The sequence below is a fragment of the Periplaneta americana genome, chromosome 4, assembly GCF_040183065.1.
Source record: "Periplaneta americana isolate PAMFEO1 chromosome 4, P.americana_PAMFEO1_priV1, whole genome shotgun sequence".
Taxonomy (NCBI): domain Eukaryota; kingdom Metazoa; phylum Arthropoda; class Insecta; order Blattodea; family Blattidae; genus Periplaneta; species Periplaneta americana.
In genome coordinates, this window is record NC_091120.1 from 202416487 (window position 1) to 202435619 (window position 19133).

The 19133-nt window shown below is 33.9% G+C and overlaps 4 non-coding genes across 4 annotated transcripts; 3 read left to right on the forward strand and 1 right to left on the reverse strand.

Annotated features, from left to right (window-relative positions):
* The first annotated feature begins 3471 nt into the window (after positions 1-3471).
* TRNAE-UUC (transfer RNA glutamic acid (anticodon UUC)) lies at positions 3472-3543 on the forward strand. Its single transcript has one exon. It is a non-coding gene; the product is annotated as a tRNA-Glu (tRNA).
* Positions 3544-7293: 3750 nt separating this feature from the next.
* TRNAY-GUA (transfer RNA tyrosine (anticodon GUA)) lies at positions 7294-7386 on the forward strand. The gene is made up of 2 exons: positions 7294-7330; positions 7351-7386. It is a non-coding gene; the product is annotated as a tRNA-Tyr (tRNA).
* A 2366-nt stretch (positions 7387-9752) lies between these two features.
* On the reverse strand, positions 9753-9824 carry TRNAD-GUC (transfer RNA aspartic acid (anticodon GUC)). Its single transcript has one exon. It is a non-coding gene; the product is annotated as a tRNA-Asp (tRNA).
* A 4316-nt stretch (positions 9825-14140) lies between these two features.
* Positions 14141-14234, forward strand: TRNAY-GUA (transfer RNA tyrosine (anticodon GUA)). Its single transcript has 2 exons — positions 14141-14177; positions 14199-14234. It is a non-coding gene; the product is annotated as a tRNA-Tyr (tRNA).
* The last annotated feature ends 4899 nt before the right edge of the window (positions 14235-19133 follow it).

A 19133-nucleotide genomic window follows, 5' to 3' on the forward strand; every position in this document is an offset into this window, starting at 1 on the left:
TGTCCGTAGTGATAATGCTCCTTTACCAGTTTTGATAAGAGAAACACATACATTTTGCAGTAATATGCTAAATTAAATGATATCGTCACCCTTACGAGAATTGTGACTCTGTTCGTTTTTTCTCTGTACCCTTCAGATGTCATAACTCGAATAAACGAATGGCTGGTGTAATAAGTGTTGGGTTGACAACCATTTTCGTGCGTCAACTGTTTTTCCTATATCATAATATGATATTATCTTGTTATTGTTGTTGTTTTGTTTTATTGTGTTGGTTGCGTCTCTAGTTTCTGCCAGTTTCTTGCAATGAATCGCAAATTAACCACAGAACAACGTGTTTTTGTGCTACAACGTTGGTGGAAGCACAGTAAGAGAAACAGGGCCTTCATTTTGAACAAAATCTGTAAAGTAATGTGTAGTCAAATGTAAATTGAATGTAAGGAAGTATTTGGGGAAAGCGACTTTTAACCCACTCTATATTTCGTAAAAAGGGAATGAGGTCAACAGAAATTAAAGCAGACATGGATGCCACACTGGAGAAATCCGTTCCACGTTTTCGACTGTAAAAAAATGGGGGGAGGGCGCTATTTAAACATAAACAGTATAACTTTTTCGCACGTTGTAATATTATAAAGGAAATTAAAGTTTAACTGTTTTAAAAGTTTACATAGAAAGTGTATAGTTTTTAAAGTCGTTATTTAATTATTTTGAATATATCGTGTGTTTTTTTTTTTTTTTTGGGTATAAGACATGAGGATTTAATACCGCCATAAGAAACGTATGTATAAAAACAATGAAGAAATAAATTAATCTGTGGACCATGTTTAGAAATTAGCAGGCTTTGAAAATTTGTAAAACAAGAGAACATCAGACTTCGACTTAGCAACCATTGTATATTTGTGAAAAATCAATAATTTACCTGAACTGTACAACACAAATACGTTAGATGATTCAAGTTTGAGATTGTCTACAATCCGGAAAACGGAATTTTACTTTCTTATTTGTGTACATATTAAATGCTTTCATTTAGTTAGACTTATGTCTTTCAAGTAACAGTTTAAGATAAGTAAACTGTAAACGGTAGTAGTTTTATTGGCAGTGTGGGAAAAACTGAATTGCTGCCAAAACTTATGAGGAAGGATGTGTTACGTTTGCTACAAATTATTAGCATTGTATGAGAACAGGGTGCTGGACTTGTTCTCAAAAGGCAAGGTTTCATGCTCTAAGAGAGGAAATCAGCAAATTTCTTGAAGAAAAAGATCGTCTTTACGAATTGTTAAATTATTCCGATTGGGTTTCTTGTTTAGTACTTCTTGTTGATTTAATGACTTCGAACTCGTATTAGGTACAAGGCAAAAATAAACTAACTGTGCATATAGTATAATGAAATCATTTCAGTTAAAGTTAGTAATTCAGGAGATAAATTTCTGTGAGAAATTGGACGAATTTTCTATGGTCAGTGCTGTACAAATCCAATATCCCAAAATATCTTCCAGAAATTACTCTTCTTGTGGAAGTTATTGAGGTAACTGAAGAATAATTTATCATAAGATTAGTAAATTTTATGAAAATGAATTCTGAAATGCCGTTTTCGTCGCTATTTTCCTGTGATGTTGACAGCGCACCGGAACAACTGCTGTTAGAACAGCTAGATTTGCAATGTGACGATGCAGTGAAAGGAGTCTTCGATCCTACAAATCTGATAAAATTCTGTACTGTAAATTAATACCTGATGAAAAGTATTCACCTTTGAGGAACCAAGCACGACATAATAATATGATTTCCATGTTTCGATCGATATACATAGGCTATATGAATAAACATGTCCAAAAATGAAAATTAAATAATTACATTTGAGATGTAGCTTGTACGGGGACATCATTTTATTTTTACTTCAATTTTTATTGTACCTGAATTTTTTAATGTACTTCACTCCCACCCCTTCTACTAATGAAGTTCAACCGTCCTCCACACAGATCCAAGACCGCATATACAGTCATAGAAGCCTTACGGCCATAGTAAACAGTACGTTCCAAAAATATGTTCGCATTTTCCAGTGACGAAAGAGCTTTCAATGTTGAATCATTTTCCATTTGCCTACGTCGCATCCCGGTTTCCCCCACCTGCTTCTATTCGCCTCTCTGTAAATGGGCTGTCTTAGCTCTTTTCTGAGAACATTAATTTCTGTTAGGGATTGAACGTCTACGTAATATTATACAATTGTTTAAAATAACTTAAATAAAAGGCCCTCGTTAAGTAATTAATTGTCACGTGATTTCCCCCCTTTCTATGACGCTGCGACGTAACCACTTGGACGGACAGTAGATAGCATGTCTGAGTAATTCTATCTTTTCGGATCGGGCAGAAGTGAAGATTGAATTTACAGTACTTAAGGTCTCTTTTATATAGTAGGTACAGAATTATTTCAACATGAGTTACTGATACCAAGTACGAACCCGATAATTGGAATTACGTACAATAGTCTATAGTGCGATAATATGCACATTAGAACTGAAGGCTGTATCGAAATGAATGGCCACCATTTTCAAAAATGTGTTTAAATATCCATATTATGATTATTTTTCAATTTAACTTCATTCTCTATATTGTACGCTAATGTGCTGTAGACACTATAATAAACACTGCATAATGAATACGTCCGCATGGATAGTTCAGTTCGTGAGTAAAAACACTTATTGTTAATAGTGTACTGTACTTTGATTAAACAAAAACCTAATGAAAATTATCAAACTGAAAATCGCGATATTTCCTAGTTTACGTAAATGGATGAACTACTTTTCTTCCCTCCTATACCTAGTAAAGTGATTTGTTTGTGCATTACGCCAGTATCATCGAACGGTGTTTCCGGTTCTTAATCGTTAATACAAAGGTATAGCCAGGTTAATATTAGAAATGTTAGTAAAAATAAAATGATGTCCCTGTAGTTTCTCAGCACCACAAACCAGAAACCAGACGTCAACAATTATGTTATCTTCAAAAAGCCAGTTCTACACTTCTCATTAGATAATTACGCATGCACTGTTCTACCAAATTTGCTTATTCAACTAGTATTCAATGCGTGATAATATCTTTTCCCGGAAATATTCACTGAAAATTATTGTATGTTAAATTTACTCGTATTTGTATTTCAAGAAATTATCTTTATTAAAACATGTGGACCGCGACCGATTATCTTCGTAGTAACTGGCCCTCCAAATAAGAAAGTTTGGGCACTCCTGATATGGAAAGTTCATTTCAACACAGCTTGTAGGGCTCGACATTCTATAAACGATTGTCAGCGGAGATGAAAGTCTCCTCGCAGACGGCAGACTGTGCTGCAATAATTTGTAGTCTCAAATGTGCAGCTTGCACTCTGGCACATCACTCCACGTGTTCCCATAGACTTAAGTCTGTCTTGCATAGACCAGATCGTTGAGTCAGTATCTCGTGTATAGAAGAGGCAGTTTCCCGCCGTCCGGTATGGTCTAGTGGCTAGGATACCTGGCTTTCACCCAGGAGGCTCGGGTTCGATTCCCGGTACCGGAATAATTTTAATATTAAGTTTAAAGTAGTCTAATATAAAATGCTAAAATTTCACTGAAAATGAGATGAGTAAGTTGTTTATTTATTATTTGCAGCTTTTAGTTTTAATATTAATAATGTATTACTACGCTTAACTTATTGTAAGTGTTTTGGATACGAATATCAAAGAACCTCCGTTAATTTCTTCATCGTGGTCTGCAGGTTACGATTAGGTACATTGTAATGTCAGTCTGTGATGAACATCTCTTCGTTTATTTGACAGAACCACAGGATATTTGTACAATTTGCCTGAATAAAATGTTCGTACTGGATTAATCTTGCTGAGGATAGGGACCGATGCATGGCAGGCTTATGTGAAGGCGGAAATGAACTTCCGGGTTCCTTAAAAGCTGTTTGTAAGTACTGAGTGCCAGCTCTGAAACCCAGTGTTGCCAACACATAAATTATATCCCCGTCAGTATAATATCTGGAACTCCGTCAGAATACGTCAAAAATTAAAAAAAAATAATAATAATAAGACCCAATATATATATATATATATATATATATATATATATATATATATTGGGTCTTATTATTATTATTTTTTTTTAATTTATATATATATATATATATATATATAAAGAAAATTTTAACACAACATACTTACCAATCCTGATTAAAATAATAATTCGTCAAGATCTAACTTGATTACGAGGAAATCTGAAAAGGGGGATTCTTAAACTTAGTATGGAACAGAGAGGGTTGTTCAAATAAAAAGTAAAATCTGCCAAAAATTAAAGAATTAAAAATGACAGCAACTAAAAATGTCAAAAGATAATGTAAATCGTAATTTCCGCCAGAAAATCCGTTACCCGTCAAAGCCATTTTTTTCCCGTCCGCTACGTTGAAATTCCGTCAATTTTGACGGAATTTCCGTCCATTTGGCAACACTGCTGAAACCGCTCCGTATTAGGAAGTAGAGAGCTGAGAGACGTGACTCAGCAAGTATAGTATCGTACAGCCTATCGGAGCTCTGTCCATGGCGCCCTTCGCAATGAAATTTCAAACTGTCGATTTTAAATTTTAATTCATATTTTAAAACAAAATATTTTTCAGCATTTGAATAAAGGTTTAAGTTTAGAGTTAGACGTTAAGGGTGGTATTCATAGACATTTCGCAGCACGCACTACGAGCGTACTAAGCTAGCCCCGGCTATCCACTGGTTACTAGTACAGAATTCAAATCATATCCTATCGCTAACACTGGTTTATGAATACGAAAAACGCTGATCATCCACCGGAAGCCGCGCTAAAAATGTCTATGAATACGGCCCTTAGGTATTTGCGTGAAACATGCCATTGCTTACAGATTCCTTTATTTGTACGATATCGATTTTCGTAATATTTTAATAATTTACAGTTTAACCGTCAAAATAAGATTAAATAAACAAGTTTCTAATCACGTCGAGATCTTTTTAAATCCTCATCTCTCTTTCATTTTGTTATATCTCTGTTTGGAAGCATTTCCAGCCACACTTTATCACGAAAAAAAAAATCATTACGTGTTCTCTGTCACATCTGAAAATTAGGAATAGTTATTCTGAAGCATCCTGTAGAATGAGGTGCCAGAGACTAAAAACACACTAGGAGTTCGCTGTGTGCAGTAATAGTACATTATGCAACGAGCCTATAATGCTAGTAAATAAGACGCGAGTATGTTTGTTTATGAAACGAGCGCAAGCGAGTTTCATAATTTTCATACGAGCGTCATAATTACCATTAAGTTTCATACGACTTTTATGCTCCACTATATTTCTAACTTGAAATTATTCATAAATATTCATTTTATTTATATCTGACAGAAGATCGGAAGTGACCTTGTTCATAGCTCGAAATTGTGAGATGTGCGCAGACGCGAAAGTATTGATTTTTTCCGAGGAACAATAATGTCATTGACCTTGATGTAATGCAGAGAATGTATAACCTGAAAATTGATTTATAATTGAAAAAGGAGATGACAAATTGAATTTATTTGAATATTATTTACAATTAACGCTAATTATTATAGTAACAGAACATAACCTTCTGCGACAGTATTGGATTTCCAGCCTCCGTCACGTTTCCCTCGTTGTCTTTCGATTGCATATCCGAGAATAATCGAAAACCTGAACTTTAATGAATAGGTGTACTTTAATCATCATCATCATCATCATCATCATCATCATCATCATCATTCTTCACGAATTAGGCCTCTACAGACCTGTTTCGGCCCCATCTAGCAGTCTTATGACATCATTAAAGGACTGCTACCAGGTGTATAATTACTACATTTCGGCATGGTCGAGCATAACATAAGTTATACGATAGTATTTAGTCGTTCTGTTGAGGGGAATACATTTCGTTATCTTCTCAGCTGCTGCTTTGTTCATGGTGTTGTCAGACGGTTTCGTAACATCGGTGATAAACGCGGTTCTTTTCGATGTACCTTACTACTAGAGGTGGGTAAAAAATAACACAACAGTTATTTTGGAACTGTTCCGGTCTCGGAACTGTTGCAAAAATGAACAGTAGGTCTGAACCTCCTGTTCCGAAATAACAGTGTTCCGACTCCGAGCTGCTCACTTGCCCAGCTGTTGCGGGTTCGCAGTACCGCGTTGCACAAGGTATGTTCCGACTCCGAGACAACAGAGAACAGTCGGAACCTGTTCCGTTGAACCAATGACAGCTCCGGCTACACTGTTTCGTCGTTCTTTATGTTGTACTTGGAACAAGTTGGAACTTGGAACTCTCACGTGGATGGATGAGGAAGCATGGAAATTGAAATCGTTGTAGTGTGATCATAAGTAATGACAGAGAGCGAGGTGTGATGCGAAGTTTAAATTATTACACTTTGGTACAGATGCGTTTCTAACATTTTACTAAGTGTGAGAATTTCAGGTTTCACTACTGCTAATGTATACATATATACAGTAGTTATATATTTTATTATGTATCAAATTATAATGTAATTATTATTATCATCATAACTAAGCATTAAGAAACGTAAAAATAAAAATTAATAATTTTAGTTCTTTTTTTACTACGGAACACGGAGAACAAAAATTACATACTACACGTTTTAAGTGAGATGTTAATTTCTTTAGTTGGTTACCGTGTCTTCATGACTTCATATACCAATTAGTGTTGCAATCTGACCTTGTATTCAACAGCTGTTCATCTAATAAACACGAAGCTTCTGTCCGCATACACAGCAAGTTTCCAAACAGATTCGAATGTGCATTGGGATGTCATCTATTGAGAAGCGTGTGCTATGTCGTCATGCCGATAACGTATTTTAAGAGGAGTCCGAGATATGAGTACTCCAACGTATGTGCGAGCTGCTTGGGGAAGAGGGAGTATATACTGTACGACTCCTCAAATGGAGCGAGAGTCAAAGAGATAGCTCGCATCAGTGAACGATTCAGACACATCTCTACTTGTAACTGTTATTTCGGAACTGTTATTTGGAACATAGTATTTTTCCGGAACTGGAACAGCCGGAACTGTTCCGGGAAAAGAACAACTTCGCCCATCACTACTTACTACTATAGCTTGCTGTGAACTACTTGTAGAAAGAAGTTGCAAACGTCGATCGATAGGTCCGAGACGCGTGGTCTGAAGTTGCTCCCATTTCGCAAGCAACTTGTTGCTGGCGCTGTCTTCCATAGTTTGAGGCGAGTCGGACAACGGGTACTTACCGAACAGAGCGCGAGATTAACTGAAACCTTCACATCCTCTGGTAGCTCAGTTGGTAGAGCGGTGGACTGTAGTGGTTAATTGTAAGGTGGTAATCCATAGGTCGCTGGTTCAAATCCGGCCCGGAGGAATATTTTTACCAAATTGTATCCAACGCATCCATTGTAAAGAAATAACAAAATTATAATGAAATGCCTGGCAGTGTGCGCGTTGCTTGGAATTGAAGCTATCTGACGCGAGTCCTGAGTTCTGTGGTAATGGTTTAGTTCAGTTTCTTTTTCTGTTTGCTTCCTACGCACACAGAAGGAAAGTGCCACATGTGTTGGATTATGAATATTATGATATACAGTATTTAAAAATAACATGGATTGTTTAAATGCCTTATAATGAACGTTTGGTTATATATATATATATATATATATATATATATATATATATATATATATATATATATATATATAATATATACACACACAGAGGTGTGAAAATTATTAGAATAATCTTAATTTTAAAGGTTTTTTAATAGTTCCTTCACAAATATTAATTGAATTGATGAATATTGGTATATAATATTACTATACTGATGTAGGATATATTTACTACTAACAATGCCGGAAAGCATTGTTGTACATTGGTATTTTTCTTATTTTACAATTATTATGGGAATTCAGAAATTATTATATTATGTTGGCGGAATTGGAAACATCAAAAATTAATTAAGAAATGCATTAAACAAATTGTTCTTTGCGTTTACATTGTTGTGAAGGTTCAAAAGAACGTATACATCTGTTTTGTGCATATAATTTTTTATGTTTCCAATTCCGCCAACATAAAATAATAATTTCTGAATTCCCATAACAATTGTAAAATAAGAAAAATACCAATGTACAACAATGCTTTCCGGCATTGTTAGTAGTACTGTAAATATATCCTATATCAGTATAGTAATATACTGTATACCAATATTCATCAATTCAATTAGTATTTGTGAAGGAATTATTAAAAAACCTTTAAAATTAAGATTATTCTAATAATTTTCACACCTCTGTATATATATATATATATATATATATATATATATAATTTGAACTGGTAATGGAAATTACGGGAAAACGGCTGAACGGATTTTAATATATGACTCCTCATTTTGAAGCTTGGAACTGAAAAGTTTTTCAGAAAAATAGTAGTTTTCAGTGAAATGTCAATTTTTCAACATAATTTTCCTATTTCCCAAAATCCATCTGTCGTCAGTTTTGAGAACTAGCTAATTGCATTTCAGAATAAAACAAAACACACACTACAGTAAACAATATTACACGAAGACCATGATCTGCAAGAATGCTGACATATTTAGAGCTCAAATTAAATTTGTTATTCAAAACTTAACTTACTAAAAATAATCTACAGGTTCGATTCTGTGATGTGTAATTTTCTGGGTACAGCTGTGTATTGGATATTAAAAACTACAAAACTTGAGGTGGTTTGATGGCATTATTACCATTAGAAATGGAATATTATTGTAGTTAATGCCATGATGTGACTATTTTTAATTAATTTTACATATTAATGCTGTATTGATGATATGAAATTGAAACGTTTTGAGGTTATATAAGTAGATGTAGAGAATAACTTAAATTAAATTTTGATTTCCATATTTTACTGAGTGGCGGCTATATAGTATATATAGTATATGTTACTGAAAGCTATAAAACTTACGTAAGATAATAATATTATTAAAAATCAAATAATTTTATAGTTATTAATCAAGTGGGATTGGGTCTTTTTCATATATTTAATGGCGGTGTGGTGTAGATATTTATATGCGTGGTTCTCTTCAGTATTGGCTCGAGAGAGAGTATATTTCATTATTATGGAAGCAAATAACTTTCAGAATGTCTGGTATTCTTCACTGAAAATAAATCTGAAAAAAATTTTTTATTTGAACGTCTAATGAACTTAGTTTGCAGCATTTGCTGCACAAGCCACTAGTATGTATGTATGTATGTATGTATGTATGTATGTATGTATGTATGTATGTATGTATGTATGTATGTATGTATGTATGTATGTATGTATTACTAAGCATCAAATATTTATGTATTTGTGTAGCTTTGCATTTTATTGATCAATTTTCGTAAATTGAACCGAACAACTGATTTAGGAGTAGCAATTCAAACAAATGCCGTTAAATTAGTGGAGAAATAATTATTTCCTAATGGATTTAGTCGAAAAGTATTATTATTATTATTATTATTATTATTATTATTATTACACCATGGATTGTATGCAGAGAGTAACAGTAAGGCGGAAAATTGGAAAGACTGAAGAACGTTGGATTTGCAGTGAAAGGTCTGCTCTTTGGCAGAAAGCTATGAACCTCTATTATTATTATTATTATTATTATTATTATTATTATTATTATTATTATTATTATTATTATTTTAAAAAGGTAAGGTTACAAAACCTTTCACTGTTCACTACTGAAAAAAAAAAGTTCTCCCCGGCGGGGAATCGAACCCCGGTCTCCCGCGTGACAGGCGGGGATACTGACCACTATACTACCGAGGAATACAACAAACAAGCTCAGAAAATCTGCTACATACAACACACCATACACTATCCACTATAAACCTTAAAGAATATTTTCTTAGATATGAACTACAATTACACACACTTCTAAATCTTGGGAAAAATTGCTGTGATGCTCTTCTTTCGGATGGTGTTCAGGAGGTTTAGCGAGACGATTATTTTTGACGTGCAGTTTCGCCAACTGTTACACATGCTTCACATTTTATTTTGTTACTGAGGGGGTGTTTTTTTACACAAGTAATCAATTTTAACGTGCTACCTGTAATTGATTATGTGTATATCTGTTTCTTACTTCGGCTTGATTTTTGCTTTTATATTCTGTATCAATATTTTAAAGTACCGTACCGGTAATAAAAATAATACAATATTCAGGAAAAACAAAGATAATAGAAAATAGCCTATCTGCAGCTTGAAAAAAAATTATATATATATATATATATATATATATATATATATATATATATATATATATATATATATATATATGCTATTTTCTGTTATCTTTGTTTTTACTCAATATTGTATTATTTTTATTACCAGTACTTTAAAGTATATATATACCTACAAAATTGACAGAATTTGTGTTGAAATGTAACACTATTTACGCTACCCATATTACAACCATCAGTAGCTCATATTCTATTTGCACCAACAATTATATCATTATCATAATCATTCACGATTCTAAACCAGGGTGTGCATTTCTGCACACACACACACACACACACACACACACACACACACACACACACACACACACACACACACACCAGCGACGTCACCAGGATCAGAGCAAGGGGGGTGCGGATGGGGTGCGAGATTTAAAAATGGGGTGCGAGCTGTAAAAATGTGGTACATAAAAAATCCAAAATGTTCTCTCATGCGCTTGACCGTATACTATACATCTGTTTATCAATATTACTATGTATTATTATTATTATTATTATTATTATTATTATTATTATTATTATTATTATTATTATTATTATTACTATTACTATTACTGTGAGGGCGGAAATGAACCTCCGGGTTCCTTAAAAGCCAGTAAGTATTATTATTATTATTATTATTATTATTATTATTATTATTATTATTATTATTACTATTACTATTACTGTGAGGGCGGAAATGAACCTCCGGGTTCCTTAAAAGCCAGTAAGTATTATTATTATTATTATTATTATTATTATTATTACTATTACTATTACTGTGAGGGCGGAAATGAACCTCCGGGTTCCTTAAAAGCCAGTAAGTATTATTATTATTATTATTATTATTATTATTATTATTATTATTATTATTATTATTATTATTATTATTATTGCTCATCACATCCATTGCGATACACTATGGGTCGTAGTTTTTACACATACAAGAAATTGTTTGTTTGTTTGTTTGTTTTTGTTTTTCAAAATAATTTATGCCTAGTATTTTGTTAATAAATTGCCCTTTGGGGTGCGGAAAGCGGTGCTCCGATTTTTTGTGGGATGCTTGCGCACCCTTTCGCACCCCTCTAGCGACGTCCCTGACACACACACACATATACACGCTGAAAATGTCAATAATTAGATGTCATAAGAGGTCTTTCTAGTCTAATTTTTCCTCACGATAAGTAATTGGAAGTTTAGAGGAATTTTTGTTTCTTCTATCATTAGTGTAATGTTGTATCCAATTTTGCTTACATTTTTTATTAATTGTGAAATAGATGTAATTTATCATTTTTGTGTCGAAATTTCGCTACCAGTGTTGCATACTTTTAGTACTCCAAGTTTTGTTTATATCTGGACTTGATTAGGTTTGAAAAATAGATTGGAAATATTTCTCTTTCACTTTCGTATGGTATTGACATCCTACATAGTTAAATCCACTTACTTGTTCTCAGTGTTGGAATTAAAAATGCAGAGGAGGAAATTTCCAATTGACATACTAATTTTTTTGTATATATATATATTTTTAAGTATATTTATAATCTCAGTTATAATTACAGTTCTGGGTTTGGTTACTTTGAATGCAAGTTTGGTGTACATCGACCATATAGATTCGTATGGGGAAGTAGTTGCAAGTCAATAGGTCAGTGAGCCAGGCATGCACCGGTACAGTGTGTTTACATCTGTTTATTCGTGTAATTGTGTTTGTAAGTCTGTGAACAACGGGAATACCACTTGGATTTAATAACAACACTAACGAAGTATTATATTTAAAGGCAGCTTATATGCAATAAAGATAAATTTTACTAGAGATGGGCGAAACTTAAAAAAAGAAAAAAAAAAACAAGAGCCAACCTCTTTATTTTGAGGAGCCATCACATTCGCCCAGACATATGAGGAAACTATTCGAGCTAAAAATAATATTAAATTAAATATATTATGCATTGCAAACACACGCTCAGAGACTCTTTGAAGCTATGTAGGACAATGTCTTGAGATGCGTACTTTAACGACATTAATTTAAATTTAGAATTTCTTTCTACAACCGATTTTGTTTACATTATGTACTCTTCGTAGTGTTATAAAATAAATCGAACTCTTAAACAAATTTTGAACTCAATAAACAAATTTTAGTCGCCATGGCTACCACGCCCGGAATTTGTTTACTTCTGATTTTATAATAAGTAAAACGCATCTAGTTACTTTAGATGTAATAAAAATTTGGAATTAACAAATGAAAAAATATAAATTTCAGCATAAACTTAAAATAGAACACATTATGAGTACACTGTAAACATATTAAGTGTTTCAAATGAACAATTTCTCCTTCTTTCTGATAAAATACATTTTCTTTTTTATAATGACGTGCTCGCTACCGTGTTTTGTTTTCGTATATTCACTGAGCAGCAAACCGGAGCAGCTTTGGATGACGTCAAGCTATACTCCATGTTGCAGATTGCTAGGGAACCAAACACATGATTCTAGTTATAACATACACGATTTTAAAGTTAATTCTTATAAAGTTATGCATTATTATTGTTAACGCCCATTTTAATTACTGGTAGTATTTTAACACCTTTTTAGATAATTCAGAAAACAATTACAAAACCGTATTTTTTAAACAATAGCACGAACGTAGGCCTATAGATTTCTTGCATAGTTCTAAAAAAAATCTTTAGTGTTTTAAAATACGATAATATTTTTATATTAAAGGATGATCTTTTTTAAATATTGAAATCCAGGTGATATTTACAAATGCCATTCAGAATAAGCTTACTAAAGGAGAAAATGTTTTGACCGCCGAACGAAAAATAAAAATAAGTGTTTAGAAATGTAGTGTAAGAAAAAATATCACTATTCAAGCCGGTATTGTACTAGTAACATTAAAACAAAGATGTTCGAAACATTACGATGCATCTAATAAAATCATAACTGCAAATTGCAGTTAACTGCAACTGGACCCATGCAGGGAATTTTACAATTTGTTAAATATATTACGCGAAGAAAAATATGTCATAATACTCTTAATTTAAGCCGTCAAAGTGTAGACTCAAACTTGTTTAACAACTGAACTGAATAGGGAAATTCCTTTTTCCTGCGGGGAATGAACACAGGAATACATACGTTTGGGGGAAAAAAGTCCAGAAGAAGGGAAATTCCCCAGCATTTTCCCCTTCAATTCAAACAATGCTTGTTCTATTATTATAATATTCTCTACTACTATTTTCCTTCTTACAGGTTGTTGACCTAAAAGGCCATGGTATTATACCAAAATCACTCAAAATATTATTTAAAAAGCACTTATTTGTAAGTTATCTTGCGAATTAGACATGATTACTGTATCATCGGCATTTAATAACGTGTTCAACCTTTTTTTTAAATAATTTTTTACAATTCTTTAGTAGGACCTACAGCAGTAGGCTATTCTATTCAGAAAATATTTCATTTGTGTACATATTAGCCTAAACAATGTAGGTGATCCTGACCGTGAACAACTTTGTGTGACACTTCTGTTGATACTGTATGTTCTGAACCTGATACATTTTTTTTATCATCATACCGTATGCGTATATTTTTACGTTTGTATTTGGGTGTACCGTTACCATTTAAACATACAGTAGGCCTATAATGTAGTAACTGATTTTGAATTTGTTTGTGTGTTTGTATTTCAAATAGTAAATGTCTTTATATCATTTCCTAAATCTACTCTGGCGATAAACATAAACTTCCTATTAAAACGCATTACTAAAATTTCTGCGTTTCATTTGTTACATATCGCACTGGCGCTACCATTACTCAAGCAGGTTTACCAACAGACTTTTGACGAGATTGCTTCGCAACCGCTAATAAGAACGACAATCCACAACTCCTCTGGTAGCTCAGTTGGTAGAGCGGTGGACTGTAGAGGTTGTTGATTGCAATGGGAATCCATAGGTCGCTGGTTCAAATCCGGCCCGGAGGAATATATTTTTTAGTAAAACACAAATTAACTCACTAAATATATTATAGAATATAATAAGTACAACAGCAAAGATATCGCATACTTTATTTGGCTTTATTCCAGATTCTCTTTCAATATAGTTATTTTTGACGGTATAACAAACATTTCCGAGTTTGACACAGTGGTAGAAAGGAGGGAAGGTGGTTTTATATTAGAATTATTGTCAGCTTCCTCGGTTATTAATATTAGATTGATGAGTATCCAATATAGAAAAGGAATTATTACTGTAGTTTCGTAAGCTTCTTGTGTGATAGGATACAGTAGTAGTACTCTCAGAATTAATAACCTTTCTGTCGCGCCTAATATTCTCATTTGGTAGTGTTTGAAGCTCATGTTCGCTTCTGTTTAACAGGGAAAGAATAACGGTTATAGGCTATTTTTTACCTGAAATCTATTCAGTCAAAGACGTTCTAGTATTCAGTATTCACATAATTGTAACAGCTGTTGCTTGTGATTCGAGGATCTAGTTAATAACCTTGGTACCAGATAGCGCAGCAATGCTAAATTGCTCACATTCTGAAAAGGTTGATATGCTTGCCGTGTCACAAAGACAGCGTTTGATGTCTCTCCAATTTGTACGCTCGCTTTAACGCTGCAGATCGCGTCCACCGTAAACAGGAGGCAGCGAGGGCGGCACTCTCCGTCCCCCACCCCCGGGATGCTGTTTTTTGCGGCGCTCGCTCTCGCAGTCTATAGTGCTCGGACTACACTGTCGTCAGGGCAACCACTTCAGTTTCTTTCACAACCAGTGCCTACATTTTTAATTTAAAAACAAGTGAAGACACATTTAATATACACCCAAATAAGATGAACTTCAACTCCTTTCTCATGTTGTGAATGACATTACTGTTAATAGTTTATATTCTTGAACTATTATAACAAAATTTTCATACATTTTATGGAGATGATAAACATACGGGCTATTCCATATGAAATCGATCAGTAAAAAACCTCGCATTTTTTTTATATTCTAATTGTTTCCCTATTTATAGAAGGTGCTGAGGAGAGTGCATTTGCAAAAATATACTGTCGAAAGTCAAACGGTTTTCGTATTGTTGAGCGACAAATTTAGCGTATTTTAGAGAAAAAAAGCCTCTTTCAGCGCTCAGAACTCTGGAACCATTTACTGCAGAACATTGTACGAGAGCTCACTTTGAAGCTGACATTTGGTAGGTAATGATAAGATGTAATCCTTATTTTTATTGTACACAGAGACGCAGATAATCTGAGTTTATTTACTTTTAGGCTTTTTGTTCATTTGTAAAAATGTAAAAAACTATTGAGAAAAAACCTTGCATTATTAAGAGAAATTCGGCATTGTTTGCTTAGTGGTACGGCAATAAGTTTCGAGGGTATTAAATAAATTATTTTCACACGCCTAGACTTGAACGACGCAGTACCGCACGCACTGGCCGAGAGCTGAAGATAAGCGAGCGTTGGGAGTCATTTTACTCCTGTGTTTATGAAAACTTGTGATAAAGTTAGCCCAGCTATGCGCTACTAGACGAAACATCGCGTGTTTGTCTCCTGGCCTTGCTTGCCTAGGCTAACTCCCGTCTCACAGTCAGCTGGTTACTTCACGCGTGTACTATTTATTTTCTTTATTTGATATTTTCAATACTTTCTTATCAACATACCATCAGTAAAAAAATGTTTATTTGTACTTTCAATGCGGAATCTAACTATAGGCTATATTTTTTAAATATTTTTTCCTAGGCAAAGGCGTCTTAATGAGGAAAAATCTAAATTTCTCCATTTCCATAAAAAGTAATAAAATCTGTTTATATGTCAATATAAACTTTAATTTCTCAGCATCAAAATAAACCATGATTTTGATCATTTGGTGAAAGGGTTTCGGAGCTACAACAGTTTAAATTTGCTAATTTTATGAAAATACGATAAATTTAAATATGTTTAATTTCAACACTATGAAGTTCTGATGCCTCAAACTTTGCACAAAGCATTGTATCACAGTTCTCTATGCACAAAAACGTTTCATTGTATTTAGAAATTGTAAGGTCAATTTTCTCTATATTTCGGTCGATTTGAGATGGAATATCCCATACACACACTGCTACACAGCAAATTACTTCAATTCAACATGTCCCCCTTGCATGTCGAAGCATAGTTGCCTTATTTCTCGCGTTTTCCCTCAACCCATTAAGACCAAATGCTGGGTAATTTGGACCGTGGACTCATTTCACTGGCATTATCACCTTCATCTCGTTCAGATGCTAGATAAAAAAAAAAAAAAACTTTTGTTTCCCGTTCACCATTCCTTCCTATGCATCCTTCAGTAGACACTTTCTTCTCAGCCAGTGACCCAGCCAATTTCTTTTGTTCCTCCTGATCATTTCCATCATTATTCTTTCTTCGTCCACTCATTTCTTATTAAGCCTGTACATTTCAAACGCTCCATTCTTTACCATATCAACATTTCAAACGCTTCCAGTCGTTTTCACTTCGTCGTAATGACTATGTTTCTCCCTACAATGCCACACTCCATACAAAACAGTCCACTAGTGTCTTCCTTAGTTCCTTTTCCAGAGGTCTGCAGTAGATGCTCCTTTTTTCTATTAAAAGCTTTCTTTCACATTGCCAGTCTTTCAACTTCCTGGCAGCAGCTCAGGTTATTGCTTATTTTATTTTTACTTCACTTTTTATTGTACTTGAGTTTTTGAATGTAGCCTATTTCACTCCCACCCCTTCTACTAACGAAGTTCCAACTGTCCTCCACACAGAACCAAGGCCGCATATAGTAAACAGTACTGAGTTAGTGAGTAACTTATAGTACGTTCCAGAAATATGTTCGCGATTCCAGTGACAAAAACTTCCAATATTGAATCATATTTTCGCACAGGTAAACTGTCGTCCGTTTGCCTACGTCGCATCCCGATTTCCCCCACCTGCTTCTGCTCGCTCCACTGTAAAGACTAGTGGCTGGGCTTTCTTAGATCTTTTCTGAAAACATTAATTTCTGTTAGGAATTAATTGGACGTCTACGTAATATTATGCAACTGTTTAAAATAACTTAAATAAAAGGGCCTCGTTAAGTAATTAACTGTCACGTGATTTCCCCCCTTTCTACGACCCTGCGACATAACCACTTGGACGGACAGTAGATAGCATGTCTAAGTAATTTTATCTGTGCGGGTCGGGCAGAAGTGAAGATTGAATTTACAGTACGTAAAGTACTCTTTTATAGAGTAGGTACAGAATTATTTCAACGTGAGTTACTAAATATGAAGGACGAAACTGGTAATTGGAAATGGATGTAATAGTCTATAGTGCGATAATATGCACAAAAGAACTGAAGCCTGTATCGAAATGAACGGCCACCATTTTCAAAATGTGTTTAAATATCCATATTATGATTATTTTTCAATTTAACTTCATTCTCTATATTGTACGCTAATGTGCTGTAGACAGTATAATATACACTGCATAATGAACTACTTTTCTTCCCTCCTATACCTAGTAAAGTGATTTGTTTGTATTTACGCCAGTATCACCGAACTCCAGTCGTGGAAGGGGGTAGCAAAAGGTGTTTCCGGGTCGCAACCTTTAATCCAAAGGTATAGCCAGGTCAATATTAAAAGTATTAGTAAAGGTAAAGGATGTCCCTGTACTACCTACATCCCAAGTATTTGAAGCAGTACACTTGTTCCACTGCCTCATCTCGAATTTAAAAGCTTAAAGAAAAGTAGACTTATATGTTTTGAAAGCATAAGAAAAAAAAATTCAAATCTTCTATTAACTTGACGTAATAACAAAAATAAATGAACCCTAATACCTTCCCAAAAATAATAAATAATTTAATGACAAGGGTGAAAATCCTTTTCATATTAAATAGGTGGTAAAGGACATTCTTCAGGAGTACATTATTAATACTGCCACTTTATTTTAAAACTATTTTCACTTGTAATGGAGAATATTGAATTTTATATTGACTGTTTTCACTTGTGAGATGATAAAATGTAGATTTAGTTAGCTACAAAAAATTGATTTGTCCCTCGGTCCTTGTGGATGAGGGTTTTTGTCCAGCCCAGCAGTCCTTGAAAAGTGGCAATCATACCATAGAAAGTAACTTGATTTAATAAAAGCTCAGGTGAAGCATAGTGAGTGTGAGTAAGTAGCGATGTGCCTTATCAAAACGGCAGTGTGCAGAAATGAGTGCGGCCTTGCAGGGGAGTCGCACGTGCAGCCGGCCTTGAGCAGAAAACCCTAGAAAACGCAGCAGTCGGCATAACACGAGACTAAGACAACTCGGCAGTGACTGTTTCTCTTAGGAGTAGCAAGTTGGTGTTAATATCTGGAGTGCTACCCCATACAATATAGGCGATTAGATTTGACTACTGTTTTCTTTTATGTATTTTTCAAAATATAACTTGATGCAATTTTAGTAGAAGTGGTGACCGAAAATAATAATAATAATAATAATAATAATAATAATAATAATAATAATAATAATAATAATAATAATAATAATATTATTATTATTATTATTATTATTCTGTACAAAGTTACGTAATAAGATTGTTATTATTATTATTATTATTATTATTATTATTATTATTATTATTATTATTATTACTTACATATGGTTTTTAAGGAACCCGCAGGTTCATTGCCGCTCTCACATAAGCCCTCCTTCGGTCCCTATCATGTGCAAGATTAATCCAGTCTCTATCATCATATCCCACCATCCTCAAATCCATTTTAATATCTTCCCATCTACGTCTCGGTCTCCCCAAAGGTCTTTTTCCCTCCGGCCTCCCAACTAACACTCGATATGCATTTCTGGATTCGCCCATACGTGCTACATGCCCTGCCCATCTCAAACATCTGGATTCAATGTTC